At 37.8% G+C, this 18,580-nt stretch overlaps 1 protein-coding gene across 4 annotated transcripts in view; it reads right to left on the bottom strand.

Moving 5' to 3' along the window:
- Positions 1–17,940, bottom strand: part of znf438 (zinc finger protein 438) — a 47,626-nt gene extending 29,686 nt beyond the window's left edge. For 2 of the 4 annotated variants that reach the window (XR_016147074.1, XM_039664840.2), the window contains exon 1: positions 17,819–17,940. The gene's annotated coding sequence lies outside the window, so the exon portion shown is untranslated. Of the gene's footprint in view, positions 1–6,522; positions 6,611–7,144; positions 7,274–17,818 lie in introns of those variants that run through there. The other 2 variants (XM_089122164.1, XM_089122165.1) reach the window with 2 other exon arrangements.
- Positions 17,941–18,580: the final 640 nt, after the last annotated feature.

Here is an 18,580-nt window from a genome sequence, read left to right as displayed (position 1 = left end):
ACACACACCAGTTGCCTGACCATACTAAGTGTATTTTATTGGAAGAGTGCAGTTAAAACCTGCTGATAAGACTATTTTCTGACCCAACAAGGATTTTACTGTTGGGAAAGAGTGGAATTATGAACCAACTAGCAGATTTCTTTTTTATTTCTGTAAGAGGTTTCCCCTAGACCCAACATTAAAAGCGAAACCCTACAGGATGTATCCAGTGTCATGTTGAGCTAAATAGTCTTTATCGCTAAAATTGATCACACGCCACCTCTGCTGTTTCAGAGCCTTTCATCTGTCTGGAGTGACAGCTCCAAAATCCAATGACAGAACATTTCGAAGATGAAATTCACAAATTGCCTCATGATAGCCTGGATCTGAGTAATAAAACTTCAGTTTCACCAATCAGCTTGGCCTTACTCTGTGCCAAATGACTGGTATAGATTTCTCAACTAACAGTTTTCCCATGCCTCCGATCAAGGAAAGCTAAAAAAGAAACCACGTTTCACCACCACCGTTGTCAGGAGGCAAAACGCGAGAGATTTTTATCCTTAAAAACAGGAGGTTCGCCCACACGCTCACCTGGGATCTCTCTTGGCCAGTGTAAGGAAGCCAGGAGGTTATGGGAGCCTGGGAATGTTTAGTATGAAGAAAGTGATCCGAAAGGAGCTGGAGCAGGGGGAATTGGACAGGAAACATGGAAAGTAACCCTTTCCTGTCTTAAGAGGGTGAGAGAGAAGAGGGGAAAAAAATGCAAGAAAAACAAGGCATTAAGGATTTGACTTATTTCCACACTAATGCAGGGTTGGAGGCCTGTCAGCATAGGTACGGCAGCAGCCGGGAAAGAATAAGTGCTGATTTGATGAAAAACATGGAAACAGGCTGAGGCAAAAGACTCTACTGTGACCGTTTCATTTTCCACACCATACAGGACACTAAACCAGTTAATGTTCACTCAATTTTAAAGCATAGCGCTTTATTACAATCTAAGAAAATGACAAAAGACAGGTTTGTCACATTTTTTTGTGTTAAATTGGGGTGAAATTATGGATTTCAACATTGAAAAATATGTTAAATAAAGCTGAGCATCCTACAGTCTTACAGCTAAATGCAGAATCAAATTAGCCAACATACAACAACTTAACTTTGTGACTGACATGCATGCCATTCAAACTCCGCAGATCCCTGCGGACACATATGCCATGTGGTCCAGTCCATCACTAATCAAACCATATTATCAGCAACTTGCACTTGAATGATATAACAGTCAAAGAAGTGCAGCGCTGTTCCTGGGAGTTATTTAGGTAGAGAACTAGTGAAAGATAATGGTCACGGGGGAGAAAAGAAGACAAGTTAAGCGCCGCAGTCTGTTCTTATCGATTTTTATAAATATTTCAAATCAATTAATGTCTGCCCTAACCCGAGCATTTCTTTTCTTTAACTCTACAGCCGGAGGACATTTCTGCATGTGACAAACATTACCTATGGCTATGACAGCTCAGGAAACAGCTTCGGCTTTATAAAGTAGTTAGGCAAATGATCACAGTCCAGCACACACTGTGTCACATGATCACTTCCTATAAGGGGAAAGGGGCCTATATGGTAATAAGGATAAAACATCAGACAACTAAATATTGATTGATCCATGCAATAAAAGTCATTGGTTACCAAACCTGTTTGAAATGGCATGAGGGTTGTTTCAAATCATTGAGTGAGTTGAACTCTAATTCAGTTTTATTCTATTTGACAACTGAAAAGATTAGGCCTTCCCTTAGACTAAAGCTTTTTCTAGTTGGCAAGTAGTAATTTATTTAAGCTATTAGTCGACTAATCACACGTTTATATTAATGTAATTGCTTAATATACTGTATACTAAATTAATAATGAGCCTTTAATATACTGTATAAGCTATGCGTAATATATAGCCTATTATGTGCTCATGCTCACGGATAAAGCTTGCCGCAAAGCACCAGCAAAATAACGATTATGAATCTGTCTGAAAAAATAGCAAGGAGAATAATTATTTATTAATAAACTAGGGTTTTCTCAGTCAAGTGATTGTGCCGGCACCTCCATGTCATGAAGCGCACTATACTTTAGCTTCCACACTAATAATAGGCGCATATCCAAGTGTTTAAGGTGCAGTCTGACACCTATGGTCGAAATAGGTACTGCAGTCCAATTTCAAAATATTGGAGATTGTTGTTTTTATGCTTTAGTACAGTGAAAAAGTTACATTTAGCACCTTTAACATTAGAGCGAGTGTAAAGCACAATTGCCATAGTGTATGAAATGTGCTATATAAATAAACTTGCCTTCTTGCCGACTAACGGACCTGGTTGTCTCGATTAGTTTACAGAGGTTCTTGAGTTAACAGCTTACTGCAAGATTATACTCTCTAACACTACACAGTTGTGTGAAGATTGTTTAAAAATTAACCTTTTGTTTTTCATAGACAACAGCAAGCAGATTTGGAACAACATAAGGGTGAGTAAATAATGGCAAAATCTTCATTTTTGATTGAACAATCCCTTTAAATGCAGTCTCCCACATGTTCCGCTTACAAATCCTGAAACCCATCTAGAATTACAGAGCTTTATGACTTAATCACAAAGATAACATTCTTCCTCAAAATAACACTGAGAATCCAAAATTGGCATGTAGCAGAGAATAATCTTCTCTGGAGAAATCCCCATGAAATATCCAAAGAGGAAACAACGCGTGTAGGAGGACAGAAAGAGAGAGAGAGAGAGAGAGAGAGAGAGAGAGAGAGAGAGAGAGAATAAGTGAGTGAAGGAATGAGAGAAGAAAAGAGAAGGTTACTTTGGCAATCTGACCAGGTGATAAAACAGCAGACAAGCTCGATGGACAGCATATAAAAAATGTTTATTATTTATCAGTCAACTGGAGTGAAATGAAATAACAGTCTGCCCTGCTTTACGCTGTTCTGTGTATGGGAAACCGATTCAAGTATATCCTTGGGGTGATATAATTTATTGAAATAAAACTAAGATGACTTTACATATGTATAACAAACACATCATGAGTAGGGCTTACTGAGAGTACATTGGGTATTATATGTAGCGTGACGTTGGTGCTCCTTTCCCGATGTCCCAACTGACTGAGAAATAAAGCGGCTGTGATAAGAGATGATTTGTGCCGTTTTGTGTCATTCAATGCATCAAATATGAATATTTTGAAATGGGCAGCTTGAACAAAACAACTGTGGTGGCTTGCTATCACTGCCTTTGCCGTTGAAGAGGATTGTGGTTCCTTTAAAGGTGAATTGCGCAACATTTCATGTCACAAATACCTGTATTTCTAACATATACAAACTTAAACAATTGCCTGAATGAGCCCTTCTCTGATCACTGCGATAGCCTCTATAATTCCGTACAGTAAAATAAATAAGACACTGGGCGTGTTGTAATACACGTTCACCTGGCTATGTCTGGCAGGTTTGTGTATTTGCCACCATTCTCCGTATCAGCGACGACAACTCGAGCGAAAAAGCTTAAGTCAACTTTCGACAAAAGTAGAAGATGGATTCAAAGAGACCGGCTTGGAGTTCATTCCAAACCCCAAGGCAAACTCCACTTAAGACAAAGAAAATAAAACTTTTGTCTAGTGCCAGGCGTCGGAATAAGACGAGAGTCAACATCGGGAAGGCTTTCAACAAATGGAGAGATCTCCGGTCTGCTCTAGGGCTCAAACGGAATCCTATACAAAGTAATAATTTATATTGTTCATGAACGGGTTTCCATAATAATATAATCATAAATGGATACAGTAAGCACATAAAAGAGAAGGCATTATTATGACTGTTACAAAAGATTTGTTATACAAATCTCATGCTCGTGCAAGCGTGCGTGTGGTCCATGAGCATGCACACCTCTGGTTGCAGTTTCGCTTGTCGCCAGAGGGGGCATAGTTCTGCAAAAACTCAGAGACTTGCGCAATGCACCTTTAAATGTGAAGTATGTAATATATTTTTATGTTATAGTACAGTCAAAAAATTACATACAGCATCTTCGACTTGTGTATTTCAATGGCCCATGGAACCCTAACATGCACTCTTTTCTACGTCCAAGAAAGAGGGAGATATTCTGAAGATTTATGTTTTATCATTTTCCAGTGATATTAGTCAAGCTGTGGATACAATATCTTTTTTTTTAAGCTAGTGCTCATATGAGCACACAGGGCTCAACAATAAGTATGATATATATTCTGCTTGCTCGGGCAGGCCAATATTGGACATTTTCACTGAACCCAAGGCAAAAAAATGGAAAATAAAATCTGGTATTTTTTTACAAGTAAAAGTTCTATCAACTGGCTAAAATCTAAAATGCCTATCATGCCATTATAAAGTACATAATTGATTATCCTCTATATCTATTACAGTATTAAGTTTTACAACTGAACAACCCAGATGACTTTTATCAATTCATAATTTGCTCAGCTAGCCGCATCTTTTCTGTCTACAGTTAACTGACTTTGCGGTTTCTCCTGCTACGTGATGTGGACTACAGCTGGTCATTGCTAAACTTCCATTCTAGGTCATGTGACCTAGTTTGGAACCGGGATGGAATTTGTTACTGACCCCTCCTTAATCCACTCCTCCTCCTAACATACACACACTTTGACACGAGCATGTGTGTACGCACAAACACAAACCCACACAGACACGCAAATAAAGCCAGAGACGCTGGGCGGAGAACATGCCCACTGAGGCACTGAGGGTGTGTGTCCACCTTTGACATTCCAGAGTGAATCTTACATTATAAACAATACACACAGGATAGGAGGAAAGGAATATACAAGAGACAGAAACATAGCAAGAGAACAAGACAGCGGAGGAGAGGAGAGGAAAGGTAGCGTCCAGCTTAGGCAGCTGTGTGCTATTACTGCTCTCCCCCACCCCTCCTCCCGCGGCAGGAAATGAGCAATCATTTAGTAGTGACAGGTACACGCCGAACCACGGCATCTCTCTCCTAAAACCCTGAGAATACTTCACCACAGCCGGCCAGCATTAACCCAACAGACCACCACACGCCGGTGTCTGCCTGGGTCAAGTACGTTTGATTATTTCTTGTGTTTAACCGAGTAAGACTGGAGAGAAATCTTTGAAAATCCACAAGTTGAGTGGTGCCCAAACTTTCCAGCCCACAAACGATCTTCAATCAAATCAGAACATCCCAGTACCATCCAGTCCAGTCACAACAACGAAAAATAAGTTAGCACTTTTGGGCCTTTCACACTTGAGAAATGTTAAAAGGAGTAGTTCTCTTTTGAAAAAACTTTTGCCAATAATTTACTCACCCCCATGTCATTCAAGATATCCATGTCTTTCTTTCTTCAATCGAAAAGAAATTAAGGTTGTTGTTTTTTTTTTTTTATAAACATGTATTTATTGAATTTTTACAATTAACAAGGATATACATTTTACATTTAACAAATCAATTTAACAAAGCGTTTAACAATCAAACTATAAAAGAATCCACTCCCCCCACCCCACCCCCCACCCCCCAAAAAAAACCCGCACTGGATAACGACATTATATAATCATACATAGCTTAGGAAATACAGACAATTAGGTATATATGACCTTCAAGTTTCCAGAGTTTCCTCGGCCTCACAATTCTCCAAAAATGCAAGAAAGGGATTCCAGATCTCTTTAAATTCGGCTGATTTCTTTTTCATTGTGTATGTTAACTTTTCAAGGCTAAGGCATGCTGATAATTCTTTCAGCCATCGACCAATAGAAGGCCTCTTGACATCTTTCCAACAGAGAGAGATCAAGCGTCTAGCTTGTACTAAACATAGGTCTGTGATTTTCCTCTCTTTGTGGTTTAGAAATTAAGATTTTTGATGAAAACATTCCAGCATTTTTCTCCATATAATACACTTCAGTGGGAACCAAACAGTTCAAGGTCCAAAAGACAGTTTCAGTGCAAACTGTTCAAAGGGCTTTAAACGTTTCCAGACGATGGATAAGGGTCTTATCAAGCGAAACGATCGATCATTTAATAAATAAATAACAAAGTTTAAGTCTTATATGCTCGCCTTGCTCTGTTCTGTGACGCACATTTGTGACTCTCCAGTTCGAACTCGTTCATCAAAACGAACAAATCTTTTTCCGAGTCAATTCGTTCATGGAATGAACCAAATGACTTGGAAAAAGATTTGTTCATTTGACAAGTGACAGGCACTATTTAAAATTGTGAATTTCTCTGAATTTGCAAATTCTTGGAAACATTTAGGACAATGTAAGTCACAACTGAAAGAAATATATAACACTCACTCACTGTGCAAATGGTTTTTTGATAAGTTTATACAACATTCTCACATATTGTTTCTCACAAAATGCCACAATTTGAGAACCATAACACTAGCTGAACATTCATTGTTTTGAGTTTTTGCGGGATGGCGATTAGGTCCAAGTCCCACAGTCGACTATGCCAGGTCTGGAATCAATAACTTTACACACAACTGACGAACAAGCCAGGCTTTACTGAAAACAGCTTAAAAGCTTACAACCATACAGCGTTTCCAACAGCCCCCTGACATGATGAACAATCACTCTGTGCTTGTCACTTCCAGGTGAACATCCAAAGAGAACAGGCTGCAACAACAAAAAAAAAAAGTTAAATAAGACCCACACAAACACATTTTAATAATGTAGCTGGCAGAGAGCATTCAGACAGAAAAGCAGGCTGCCGCTTATTCATGCATGCGCCTGATGCAGAGCGACATAAATGTCCTCATTACAACAGCCAGGTTGCCTCTAAACAGCCTGTGCAGGCTGAACTTCATAAGAAATAGGAAAGACGTGTGGAACAATTCTACATTCATTCATCCGATTTTGCAGAGAATGCCTTTATGGTCTCATGGATGATAAATTTTAGATCCGTTCGCATGCAAGATCTGGCTGTAGTCAATGTCATAGGTTTTAACTGCATTAGTTTGCTTTACATTACATGTGCCATTAGAAATGGACATTATGAACAATAAGTGGTTCCCTGTTATATGGAAGACAGTGCTTTAACTAGCTTAATTTAGATGCTTTCAGTATAACTATAAGTCAAATATTTATATAGAGAAAGGCCAAAGTACAAATGAAATGCAATTAAATAAGTGCTCTTAACGTGCTACAGACCCCCAGCTTGGCAAATCGCTCCGATTAGAAAGTAGTTCTAGTCAGCACTTCAGGTACCGCATACTGCAACATTTCCTCAGACATGCTGAATTCAGCACTGTAAACTGTATTTCACTGGAGAGCAAGAGACAGGTCTATCTGCAAACCGAACACAAAAAAATAAATAAACAAAAGTCAGCCTCCATATTGTTTGGTCTGTAACAGACTACTCCCTCAAGCTCAGAAACCACTGCTTAAGAGACAATTAGCCCATATAGCAGACAGACAGTACAACCGTCCAATTAGAGCTGTATGCATTTATTCTGCATGGACTATCACAACATAACCTTACACCTACATTGTCTTTTTGGTATGAAAGGCTGGGTAAAAGAATGTGTCTAAATAAACTATAAAGAGGAGTAAATCCCAGCCTTAGAAATATTTTACCATAGCATTGTTCAGATCATAGATTGGGCTGCTGATGAAGGGATTGTAATAAATAATATTTAAATAAAACAAATGAATATAGAAGCTAATGAATTACATATTTTAATAATGCCATTTCTTTTTGCTTTTATGTCAGGGCAAAATCTGCAGAACGCGACATGAGATAAACTGAGCTAAGATTACTACACTTTTATAGGTAGCAAAAAGCATGATAAAATTAGCCACCATATTTAATAAACAAAGTATTTTTTTCAAAGTTAAAAAAATGTTCTCCTGTCGTTTGCTTAAACTATGTAATTTTTCACCACTAGAGGTCCGTTATTCAAAACAAAGGCGTAGCTTGATGACGCCTTGATTTCACGGAATCATGGGAGTTGTTGTCTTCACCTCTACGGAGAACTCACTGACGACTCAGGCAGAAATCATATTCATGGATGACCAGTTATGTATTAACGATTTAGGCGATTAATGTAACAAGGCCGCTGCAGTGATTGCTAACGAGAGACAAGGACGACCCACAGCTTGAGAGCAGTGGGGTTTTATAATGCCGCAGACTGCTTCCTCTTCTTCCGTTCATGAGTACGGGGGTAACGCAGCGTGGTTTTGACATATTGGATACATCTGAGTGTGATGAAAGTTGCTATATGCTACTCTGTGCGTTTGCTCGACGGCTATTATATGAGACACTTGTTGCACACTGCAGTGAGCTAGATCGATTTTAGGCATAGTAAATAGGCTACTCCCAGTGTGTGTGTGTGTGTGTGTGTGTGTGTGTGTGTGTGTGTGTATATATATATATATATATATATATATAAAGATTTAAAGGAGTAGTTCACTTTAAAAAAAAAAAAAACTTTTGCTGATAATTTACTCACCCACATGTCATCCAAGATGTCCATGTCATTCTTTTTTCAGTCGAAAAGAAATTAAGGTTTTTGATGAAAACATTCCAGCATTTTTCTCCAAATAATGCACTTTACTGGGAACCAAATGGTTCAAGGTCCAAAAGACAGTTTCAGTGCAAACTGTTCAAATGGCTTTAACGATTCCAGACGATGAATAAGGGTCTTATCAAGCGAAACGATCGCTCATTTCAAAAATAAATAACAAAGTTTAAGTTACAAAGCTAAAGTTATATAAGTTTAAGTTATATTTCCTGCAAATAAGTAACAAATTAAATTATTTAATATACTATCAATTTAAATGCTGCAAGTGATATAAAAAATATATTTGTGTAAAATAAATTGTAAAAAAAAAAAAACACTAAAACCCAACCATTTTAAGAACTAAAGCGAATTTAAGCATCACAACATTATAAAAGATTATAAAAAAAACATCTCAAATTCAGCCTAATAACTGATATAGTACTGATATTTTGTGCATCTTAAGAAATAATAAAGTGACCTCTAGAAGTAACTATTTATGAGTTTCTTGATTCTTAATTATTCTGTAAGAAAATTAACCACAATTCTCACATTTTTTTCTGTAATAAAAAGGATTATAAAAAAGTTCTCAGATTAAATACCACCTAGGGATCCACAAAACATAGCTATTTCCTCTCTTTAATCTCTTCTTCCATCCTCCCAGCTATAAGTTTCAAAACCCCATAGCCGGCATATGTGTATGGGTTTGCGTAGGTTAGTGGCAGTAACAGTTTATGTGGTTTGGGCTCAAGTCTTCTGAAGTCAGAGAAGGCTCGAGACGGTACTCGCTCCAACACAAAACCACACTAGGAATGAGTGAGTCACTAGAGTCACCTCCTCAGGTGGAAAAGGGGAAGGAATGAGTGAGAAGGAGAGATGGGGACAGACGATGACTACAAAAGAAAACATGTTGAATAAGTACAAACAAGAGAAATGTTGCATGTCTACGCCATTCTGGAGTGTTTGAAAAGCAAGGACATGCCACATAATAATTAATTACAGATTTAAATCATGTAGAATAGATCCTGACATGGACAAAGAATACCAGAGGGATCTGTCATTATGGTGTTTCACTGTTTCCTTTCATTCACTTGAGTAACACAGAAAGCACCTATAAACTAAACAGCACTTCCTTTCTGGCAAATGTTTGTCATCCTAAACGGCTAGGCCTGATTTTCACTGGAAGGAGGTCACAATGTCGTAACAATGTTGTAAAATAAAACAAATAATTGTGTCTTTTATTTAGTATTAGAGCTACACAGCCAAATTCCTATAAGGGTTGAGCAACAAGGATTCTCAAATGAGATGTAAAAAGACATTTTGACTTTTCCCCAACAAAATTTTGGCTGTTTACCTGCATATTAAATTACAGTCATCTCTGGAAAACATCATTTTGCAAGATACTTGTACACTAGCTGGGAAGGTGGGCCCAGATGTGTGTAATCAACAAAAGGGATTGATTTATCTGATCAAGTTCCATATGTAACTAATCATTCACTCCTGAAAGAGAGTGGAGACATATGGCCAGTGACTGACTGAAAAGTGCACTTCCTTGGTTTGTGGGAATTCTGTTTTAACAGTAAAAGTCAGGCTCCATGCATGTCTTGCACTGTAGGACCAGAGCTGTAATATCCATTTAATAGCTTATATATATATATATATATATATATATACACTCACCTAAAGGATTATTAGAAACAACTGTTCAATTTCTCATTAATGCAAATATTTAATCAACCAATCACATGGCAGTTGCTTCAATGCATTTAGGGGTGTGGTCCTGGTCAAGACAATCTCTTGAACTCCAAACTGAATGTCAGAATGGGAAAGAAAGGTGATTTAAGCATTTTTGAGCGTGGCATGGTTGTTGGTGCCTGACGGGCAGGACTGAGTATTTCACAATCTGCTCAGTTACTGGGATTTTCACGCACGACCATTTCTAAGGTTTACAATGAATGGTGTGAAAAGGGAAAAACATTCAGTCCTGTGGGCAAAAATCCCTTGTTGATGCTGGAGGTCAGAGGACAATGGCCAACTGATTCAAGCTGATAGAAGAGCAACTTTTACTGAAATAACCACTCGTTACAACCGTGGTATGCAGCAAAGCATTTGTGAAGCCACAATACACACAACCTTGAGGCAGATGGGCTACAACAGCAGAAGACCCCATCGGGTACTCATCTCCACTACAAAAAAGAAAAATAGGCTACAATTTGCAAGAGCTCACCAAAATTGGACAATTGAAGACTGGAAAAATGTTGCCTGGTCTGATGAGTCGATTTCTGTTGAGACATTCAGATGGTAGAGTCAGAATTTGGCGTAAACAGAATGAGAACATGGACCCATCATGCCTTGTTACCGCTTTGCAGACTGGTGGTGTAATGGTGTGGGGGATGTTTTCTTGGCCCAATTTGGCCCTTAGTGCCAATTGGGCATTGTTTAAATGCCACGGCCTACCTGAACATTGTTTCTGACCATGTCCATCACTTTATGGCCACCATGTACCCATCCTCTGATGGCTACATCCAGCAGGATAATGCACCAGGTCACAAAGCTCGAATCATTTTAAACAGTTAATTTAAAAAAGGTTCCTAAATTGATTTGATTGTTTGGACTAAATATGAAATTGAATCCAAAATCGCTGGACTTATTTGAGGGGACAGTAATTTGTAGTGGTGTCTGAAACCTAGAAGACATTACTGAGTGCACTCATTCTATGTGTGTACGCTAAACAGCTGTCCAAATTCACTCACTTGTTTTCATTTATTTCTTCAAGTGAACTCAACTATGGATTACTAGTAGATTAAAATGGGAATAGTGATTGAGGGTTTAGAGTGCGATTGACCCTCACTTAAAGAGATAGTTCACCCACAAATGAAAATTCTGTCATTATTTACTCACCCTCATGTTGTTCCAGACCTGTATGAATTTCTTTCTTCTGGTGAACACAAAAGAGGATCTTTAGAAAAATATGAGTCACCAAACAGTTGATGGGCCTCATTGACTTTCATAGTGCAATTTAGTCAATAAGGGCCATCAACCATTTGGTTACAGAAATTAAAATTGTAATCTTTTGTGCAGAAAAAAAAAATTCATACAGAACAGCTTGAGGCTGAGTAAATGATGACAGAATTTAAATTTTGGGGTAAACTATCCCTTTAAGTAGGCCTATTTGGCCCTTTGTGGTTTTCCCATGATATCCTCATAGAATCACACAGAATGACTTTTGTCTGCCAGAGATGCACCATGAGAGATGCTAAAATGAAACCTTCTCTCTGAAGTATTCCCTCGAAGACAGCAGCTATAAGAAATTCAATAAACTATATAGTAGACTATACTGATCGGGAGCATGCTTTGCAAATGAAAGTGAATTGGAAAGACACCATCCCCACTGTGAAGCATGGTGATGGCAGCATCATGCTGTGGGGATGCTTCTCTGCAACAGGCCCCGGAGTAAAGACTTTGCTGGGTAAAATAAATGCAGCAAAAACACAGAGAAAATCCTGGAGGAAAACCTGATGGAATCTGCAAGACACCTGCAACTTGGAAGAAGATTTGTTTTCCGGCAAGACAATGACCCAAAGCATAAAGCCAATGCTACACATGGATGGCTTAAAAACAACTATGTTAATATCCTGCATTGGCCAAATCCAGATCTCAAGCCGAAGCCAACTAGGAATTTATGAGTGGGCTTGAAAAAGCTCATGATCTCCATGCAACCCGAAAGAGCCGGAGTAGTTTTAAAAAGAAGAATTGGGGAAATTGACCAGATGTGCACAAACTCAAAGCTGGTTCAAACAGAATCAGGTGTGGTTCAAACCAAACAAACAGAATTCAAACGGATTCTGACCCAAAATCTCCTGTGAAAGCGCCTTAAAATCAGTGACCTCATTAGCATCCTGACAACAAAAGAATTTCTCAAAATTGTCTACATGCTGCTGCAAGATGTAATACAGCAGCAACTGAAACATTCACAGTCCATTACCACAGCCACTCTCACTCAGTCCAATGCAACCACATTCATAATTCACACTTTTATGCATTTTTCTTGTATAAGGTGTTGACTTTTTTTTTTAAAGTTCTAAGGTGAGCCTCTGCTGCACAAACATTAATGTAAACTGCAGCCTTGACACTCCTGCTTATTAATCAATGTACTCTTACTTATAAACTCAACTACCAGCCATGATTGGTGAGGTACTATTTCAAAGTAAATGTGCCACTAGTTTGAGTACATACAGACATGATTAATTCAACAGGGCCCCCCTTTAAATACAGCGTGAATCATTTCTTAAGGATAAATGCCTTTCTGCAGCAGAAAATTGTATGACTTAAGGGGACAGTTCAGTAAAAAATGAAAATTCTGTCATTATTTACAAACTCCTGTCACCCCAAATCTGTATTTTCAGCATCATTACTCCATTCTTCACTCTTCAGTGTCCTTCAGACATTATTCTAAAATGCTAATTTGGTGCTCAAAAACATTTATTATTATTATCAATCTTGAAAACAGTTGTGCTGCTTAATGTGGAAACTGTTATACTTTTTTTAGGATTTTTTGAAGAATTGCAAGTTCAAAAGTGTTTGAAATCCTGTCACTTTTGATCAATTGAATGCATCCTTGCTAAATAAAACTATATTAACTTTTGAGCAGTATAGCAACATGCTTAGAATTCTATCTATCTATAAAAATCAGTAAACTGAGAGTATTTAGCTTTTATTTAGCTTACAAAAAGGGGGCAAAGTGGATTTGTATGGACTCCATAGCCTGCAAAATAAACAGGAAAGCATGATTTCATGAGCAGATTTCACCACACATTGGCATATGACCTCTTTGAAATCTGCATATGTCAGATAATGGTGGAAATTCGGAATCTTGATCACAGCAAACCTGGTACCCTTAAACAAAGAGATGAATTGCTCATAAAATATGCACAACTCCATGTTCATGTGTTTACTTTGGCCCCACATCGCACCTTGCTGTGAAGCTCTGCGCTGTTACAACAAAGACATTTGTTCTGCATCTGCTCAGAACAATCCCAGTAATTACAGAGCAGTTTCCTTCACAGGTTTGATCCCTAATTGTGGAAAGCCATGTATTTCTGACCACACACATCTTTCTCGAGCACCGTGCAGATAGGTGAATGGTCTCCTGCGAGTAATCACTACAAAGTCACAGACCAAGAAGTTGAAGGAGAGTTTAAGATAGCAATCTTTTTCTAGCTAGCTATAGGTTTGTGTGCATGGGATAAATGTGTGTGTGTGTGTGTGTAGTGATGTTGACATGGTTCTGATTGACCGGAAATGTTAAATAAGCATCTCTGATATGAAAAGGGTCTCCCTCCCCCTCTCTCTCTCACCACATGTGAAACCACACAACGTCATGACAACTGCCAAAATAAACCTCAGCATCCTCCAAATGGAGAGTGCGTGTGTGCGCTTCCCTGCCGTGCAACACAGCCATACAGCAGAGTATTTAATAACCTTTTGCAAATCTCTGAAAGAATGTGTTCAGTGACACCGCAGAAATGAATTTCGACTGCCAACAGCTACACCATAACCAGCAGAAGATTCTCAGCGATCCTCTAAATTTCTCTCAAGAAGGTTTAAGTTTAAAGTCAAATATTTTGATGAGGAAAAAATGTTACTTGAGCTGAAAAAGGCTTTTCTCAACTCCTGTTTTTTACGTTAACCCTTTCTAAACGTTTAACTCTGTAGCTGATGTGGATACTTGGGGTGTCAGGCACCAGAAAGGATGCAAAACACCATACAAGTAACACACTATGGCCTGGTTTCACAGACAGGGCTTAGATCAAGCCAGGACTAGGAATTAGTTAAATTAGTCCATTCAAATAGCTTTTGCAAACATGCCTTAAAAACATTACCAGTGTGCATCTTGAGACATAACAATGGCACCGACATAAGTGCAAGTTGCTTTCTGTTAAGACAGCTCAAACATGTATTTTAGTCTGAGAGACCGGGCATATATTCCAAGTCTTAAACCATACATCAACTTTTTGTGATGAATAGAGTAAAATTTAACTGCCGTCTTTTGCATTATGTGTCTTTCGAAAACACGCTTCAACACACGTTCTTTGAACGTCTGTTACAAATCTCTAATTTAGTAACACAGCAAATAGAAACAGATAAGCCTCTTTGTGCAAATATGTTAAAACTCTAAAAAAAAAAAAAAGTCCCGGTAAACAACTCTAAAAACTGCACAAAAACATGTAGTATGTCAAATGTTTTAGTCATGTACGGTAAGCTTTAAGCCAGGTAAAATAATCACTTGAAAATGGAATTGCTTTGCTTATATAGGCTATATGTTACATATGATTTCCAAAACATCTGATAGAATCTTGAAGCTTTTGCATTTCAATTCATCACCAGTGCCAATTCTCAACACCAAAAACAGCTACTGTTTATGAATTGAACAAATTTCTCAAGACAATTTTCCTGACACATACCTTGCCATACTAAATAAGAGGTTGTTCCAGTTTAAAACCTAAGGCAAATTTCCAATCTTAAGCCTAAAATTAACTTATTATTGTCCAACTCTGATGTTTCGCGATAATTAAGGCCTGTTTCCCACTCCATGTGAAAGCAGCGACAGCAACAATATCAATAGCAATATCAAATTTCACATTGCCTGTCCAAGCACAGTGATACTGTTTTAGAAGTGTAGGTGTGTGTTGTGTTTCAACTGAGTCTTTATTTGATATGTAGCATGATGATGAACTGACAAAAATATGTAATAGATGCAATATATGAAGCAACATAAGATGCCCATAATTCAGCAAAATGCTAAGGCCTACATATAAAAAAAAATCTGGCTCAATCAGTTTACATATATGACAGGTAGGGGTGTGCGATATGACGATTTTTAATCGTGGACGATTAAAATGTCTCCACGATCTGCTTTTGAAGAAATATCGTAGTATCGTGTTACAGTGCATTCTATCAGTTCAGTTCTGGCGCCCCGTCTCAACTGTACAACGCGACGTAGCCTATCACATGTTAATGAATAGGTACGGGACACTGCAATTCACAAAAGTTCATTATTTGCATAAGCCTTGCCGGTTAAACATGTAATCCACGCGCTGATGCGCTGTTCTAACGTTCGCTTTCCTGACCGCATAACCCCCGACGCTCACAGGCACTAGAAGCCTGTCAAACAGCGCCTGAATACTGGACTAAGTTATCTTTCGAGTCTTATTATGCTAATACTCATACTGTTAAATACACACAATGTGTACATAAACAGGCTATGTCTAAAGTGAAAGCAAACATTTGAGAGAATATCTGGTGTAATATGCGTCTATATTAAAAACGTCGCGTGCTGGTCTAAAAGCGACAGGAATAAATAGTACTGCCGCATGTCCTTAAAGGGATAGTTCACAAAAAAAAAAAAAAAAAAAAAAAAAAAATCTGTCATTATTTACTCATTCTAATGTTGTTACAAACCTTTATTAATTTCTTTCTTGTGCTGAACACAAAAGACGATTTTTTTTAATGTGGGTAACCAAACAGTTGCTGGTCCCCATTAACTTACAGGAGAGAACCTATAAAAAACTATAGGGGGACCAGCAACTGTTCGGTTAGCACATTATTCAAAATAACTTTTATTTTCAACAGAAGAAAGAAACTTATTCAGGTTTAAAACATCTTGAGAGAGTAAATTAAGACCATTTTCATTTTGAGGGAACTACCTCTTTAGTAAAAAAAAAAAAAAAAAAAAAAACACAAGGAAAAATCACTCACTGACTGAGAACTTTAATAGTAGCTTTAATAAGAATCAATTCATTCAGTGAAGTCTCTGTAGTGTTTTAATTTCATATTTGTTTAATTTAATTACTTTCTTCAATGCTACTGCTAAATACACCTAGTGCATCTGAAAAATAAAGCACTATTTATTTAATTTGAATATTAATTTGTGTAATGTTTATCTTGTCTTATTTTTTTAATAACAAAGAAAATAATGACAAAGATTTTTATCTTCGCCATTGGCCTAAATGTATGCCTTTGATACCTAAGGCTTTGTTTTTAACATAAGGACATTAGTTTGGCTGTAATGAACAGCCACTTGCAAAATATTAAAACCAACTTGAAAAAGAATCGTGATAAAAAATCGTGATCGTGATTTTCCTAAAAAAATCGTGATATGATATTTTTTCCATATCGCCCACCCCTAATGACAGGCACAAACAGCTTTCTAACATTTGTTGGTGTGCAAGCTGATGCAGTGACTGTGTTGTTTCACATTAACTTGAGCATGCAGTGTAAACAGGCCTTACTTTCAAATTAATATCAGGTAAAGCAATGTAAATAACCACAATATGGATAAACAGGATTATAGCACGTCATTTAACAGGCTGGCCTATGATATTTACAAACTGCTTGCTGCGGAAATCAGACACTTAAACAAGATATTACATTCCCCAAAGTCTCATAATGCATTAGGTAGTAACATAGCCAAAGCAAATATTAAAACTTCTACCTTCTAAAACCTATGCAAAAAGTGGGTGTAACACACACAATGCAAACAATCACAATAACATGCAGTTACATCATCAGCACACAAATGTTGGCATTATGCTTTATCCACAACAAAGTTTATAAAGAACCAGTTATTGTAAGAAATTTTCTACTTCTTCCAAACCATTATCACTTTCATGCTTACATGAAAAATAGTACTATAACAATGCAGGAAAATGTCAACACTGACAGCACCTGTTGACAGCCATGAATGTGTGAACCATCACAAAGTCAGCGCAGAAACTGAAATTCTGTGAAATTTGAGTCCCACGTACAAACTTAAGATAAAAGTATTTTATACAACGTATGTCACGACACGAGATAATTAATCAACAAAGAAAACATCTCTAGGTGCAATTGAAGAGATCCACAATGTCTCTGCAATCACACGGAACGCAAACAAGCAACTTATTTACTGAACTTATTTATGGATGTAGCGAAGCAACTACTATTCTATTGATACAATATGTCACTTTTAAATCGGTATGACATGGGAACTGTAGCTATTCACTGTGCACAGAAATATGAATACATCCTTGTGGAATTCACATGAACTTTGCAATGCTTTTAGGAACGTTTTGTTGCCGTTTACGTTAGACTTGTTTATATGCAGTATTTTGTTCAGTGTTGTGTTTTATTTAGCATAAACACATCTTTGAAGGCCCTGGCCTGTGATCGCAGTGTGATTCCTATTGGCTGAAAATAAAAGTCGTAACACGACTGCACAGTGAGCCCATTGGGCTCCTCTTTTCTGCACGAAATAACGGAAATAACGGAACATCTTGTGCCTCACCTTCCAGGAATGTCCTCCGGCTCGATCAGAGGACTCTTGGTTAATTTGGGGCATGCGCCACATTAATTAGATGAGTAGATCGACACATCTTCATAACTGTTTCACCACAGCCATTTTTGGGCGAGACCTCGAATCATAAACGCTGGGTGTTACAAAGTAGAAGTAAGGGATATTTATGTTAAACACAATAGAATGCTCCCGATATTATACTTTTTAATCAATAATAAAACTATTTTCTGTTGTAAAGTGTAATTTTTTAAGCAAAATACCATATATATTTCCTCACATCCATAAAAAAGTTCCACACCCACCCCTTTTAAGAAAGAATGGTACAGCTCATACAACACCGGTTTGCTTCTGTGAATGCAGCCAATCGGAGACGAGAAAAATGTCCCTCGCCAATCAGAGCACCTATGACGTGCGTACAGTTTTCTTGATCAGTTTCAAGGAACTGCGGGAATCTCGGAATCTGAGGCAGATGACGTAGCCAGTTGAACAGGAATGATGCTGTAATCTTCTTCCAAAAGAGTAGTGGTACCCAAACCATACTAATTTAGTAATACTCGTGCAATAGGTTGTCACGTCGACAGACAACGTTGTTTACATATTTAACTACTCCAGTTAAACTAGAAAGTGGATAAAAGGAGGTTGAAGCTCCTGAGAGAGTGAAAGTGAAGACATGCACAGAAAAAGGCTACATGTAAACAAACGACGAATGGCATATTTATCAGTCTCACTCATTAGCTCTCCTCTCACTGTGTG

Source organism: Pimephales promelas, chromosome 17 (assembly GCF_988280905.1).
Source record: "Pimephales promelas chromosome 17, fPimPro1.hap1.1, whole genome shotgun sequence".
NCBI classification, from domain to species: domain Eukaryota; kingdom Metazoa; phylum Chordata; class Actinopteri; order Cypriniformes; family Leuciscidae; genus Pimephales; species Pimephales promelas.
The sequence above is the reverse complement of the archived record's forward strand: the minus strand, read 5'-3'. Positions and strand labels throughout refer to the sequence as shown.